Below are 3,357 nucleotides of genomic sequence, written 5' to 3'. Positions count from 1 at the left end.
TTCCTCTGTTTGGTGTTAAAAAAAAAAAAAAAAAATTGTGATTGGCTTTATGTTGCAATGAGATTCATAGTTTATGTGAATCTCTCTCTCTCTCTCTATATATATATATATATATATATATATATATATATATTTATTTAATCGGCGGTTTCACAGTACAGCCGAGGGTAAGGAAAAGAAAATTATTGGTGTTCTCAATTTTCGTGACAACATAGAAATAAATAAAATAAAATAAACTGTTGGATTTTGGGTAGGTTAAATCCATATGATATATATAGTTCATAGATGGTTGTCCAGATTAGTTGTATATAGTTTACATGGGTATTGGGTCATATGGTCCTGAGTAACTAAATTTTATTTTAGTATTATTTTAATCCTTTTAACACTTGGATTGAAATAATTGGTGGATGCCATATTGTCTACATAGAAATCTTTGATTGATTATCTGTTTTGTTTTCTACCTGGGAATGATCATTGTTTGGTCATGGCATCCTTGTGTATCTTTGTTGTTGATTGAACAATGCATAGGAATAATTAATGAATATAATATATTTTATTAATATTATATTTATTTAATCGGTTAATCCATGCCATGGGAATCGGGTATCAGTGTTTAATAAAAGTCTTCTTCTTCTTCTTCTTCTTTTATTTTATTTTATTTTTATTTTTATTTTTTTTGGTATCCAGCGGCTGCACATAGGTAGCCACTGGTGGCCAGTACTACCCCCATTAGTTTGGGTGTTAGTGTTAGTGATTACCAGATTTACATCATTGGATAAAATAAAATAAAAAATGGATTATTGGTTTTCTAATGATGGCCTTTCAGTGTAAAGGACTTCCTATGTGATGGGTTGTCCATACAAAAGGTAATCAGATTACTTTGGTCTTGGGTACAACTTCCAGTATAATAATAATTATAAAAACCTTTGATTGAATGTATATGTAATCTTTACTTATCTTTTCATGTACTAGTTTAAATCATTGGGTTCTCTGTTTTGATGCAATCAATTTTGATATTATATTTTTATGGTTATATGCATGCATTTGTATACATAAATTTGATTGCTGGTGCAGATTAATAATTTCTCTCTCTCAGGCCCCGGTTGAGTTGAATTTTTAATTTATTATCTAATTGCATACATGTAATTAATTAATTTGAGGTGACCTTTTAAAAGGCCAATCCAATAAGGATTGGTTTTCCCTAACCAGATAAGTTTATATTATTTTATCTTAGTTTAGAGCATCTCTAATGAAAAATGCTATATTTTCATGCCAAATTTATATTTTGAGAGTTACAGTGTTAAAATGCTATATTTTTGCAATTCTGCGCCAATTGTGCATTTTATCCAAAATGCTATTTTTTGACACAATAATTATTCTATATTTTGAGAGCCCATTGGAGTGCCTTATTTTCATTTTAGCAACTTTTGACAATCTCAAAATATGTGAGTTCTTTTGAGAGAGTCCATTGGAATGTCTATTTTCATTCACTTGTTATATTTTGAGTTTGAGAAGCCATTTGAGAGCTGTTATATTTGAAAATACATTTGAGAATCTCAAAATATGAGAGATTTTTTGATAGCCCATTGGAGTGCCTTATTTTCATTCACCTGCTATATTTTGAGTTTGAGAGCCCATTTGAGAGGCCATTGGAGATGCTCTTAGAATTTTTGAAATCCCTAAATTGGGTATAAGATAAAGCCTTGTACTACATTCTTTTATTTTAGGGTTGAAGCTCTTAAAGAGTTCAAGAAAAGGTTCAAACAAAATAAAAGTTGTGGCTTCCAATAAAGGACTTTGAAAGCACAAAACGATCATGAGATGATTTTTTACTGGCCATGAGAGGGGATTAGCACTATTTATGGTGCAACATGATTTTTATTTGTGTGCTTATATTCACGTGATGGTTATATATGCTTGAATGTCATGCTTAATCAATGAATGGCTCTAGTTATGTTTTAGTTAAGTTTAAACTAAATGGAATTAGAATTACTTATTTGGGTGGTTTTGGGAAAATTAGCACTTTCCAAAATATTATCAAAAATTTAGGTTAAGTTCGAGTTAAGTTGACCCAAATATTTTTGAAAATTTAGGTTAAGTTTAAGGTAGTGATATGATCTCTTGGTAGTGGTATGTTCTTATTGCTTCTTGGGAGAAACGAGTGAATACCTACAAGGATTATGATTACCGATGTTTTCATTATATCAGTGGTTTAGAAAGACCAATGGAGAGGCTGTATGAAAACTATAGGTTTTTTTTTTTTCTCCTGTATGTATGCCATTTTATTTATGCATGAATGTTTTTATATATTTCAGATGTTGAATGTTTTTAGTCCACTTGCTGTTATACTTAAGGACAACAAATTAACCGGGCGGAACTATGTTGATTGGAAGAGAAATCTTCACATTATGCTTACTGCGTAAGAGTACAATGTTGTGTGCACTCAGGAGTGACCTCCTATGCCGGCCCTAATGATAGCTAGGAGCTAAAGAAACGAGAAATGGCAAAAGGCTGATGAAATGGTCAAGTGCTATATTTTAACTTCAATATCAAACGTTTTACAACATCAGCATCAGTTTTTTGTCACTACTCGTGACATTTTGTTGAACCTTAAGGAAATGTTTGGGGAACAAAGTAGAGCGGCATGACAAGTCGCACTGAAAGAGATTATGAACGCTCATATTCCTGAAGAAACTCCAGTTGGTGATCACCTTTTAAAATTGATTTCTTATTTAAATGAACTGGAGGTTGTTGTGGCAGACATAAATGGTGAGACCCAGGTTGATAAAATTCTGCAATCATTACTAGAGTCATTCAATCAGTTTAAAGGAACAACATAGCTTATTCTTTATCAGAACTGATGAATGATCTGCAAGCTGCAAAAAGAATTTTTAAGGATCAAGGGAGTGTTCACACATTGGAAAAGGGTTTTTCTTCTCATGGAAATCCGAAAGGCAAGAACCATGATAAGAATAAAGATTTCACTGTCCCAAAAAGGTTGGTACTAGTGTTAGGATTGTCAAGGATAAGGGCAATGCTAAAATCAAAGGAAATTGTTTCCATTATGGTAAGGAATAGCACTAAAAAAGGAATTGTCAGGTGTATCTAGCAAAGAAGCACCCTGAAGGTATGCTTCAATCACTCATTATTAAGACATGATATGTGGGTGAATCTACAGTACCTGGTTTGTAGATTCTGGAGCCACTAACCATGTTTGTAATTTTTTACAAGGGTTACAAGATACTTGAAGAGTGAGTGAAGGGTAGATATCTATCTTCATCTTGCTTCACAAGCAAGGGTAGCGGCAATATCAGTAGGAGTAGTTATTTTGAAATAAATTATAGGAGTTTATTATTA

Source organism: Cornus florida, unplaced genomic scaffold (genome assembly GCF_030987335.1).
Source record: "Cornus florida cultivar Cherokee Brave unplaced genomic scaffold, ASM3098733v1 CherokeeBrave_3.0.0_Hap2_Chr07, whole genome shotgun sequence".
NCBI lineage: Eukaryota > Viridiplantae > Streptophyta > Magnoliopsida > Cornales > Cornaceae > Cornus > Cornus florida.
Note: the sequence above shows the minus strand (reverse complement) of the source record.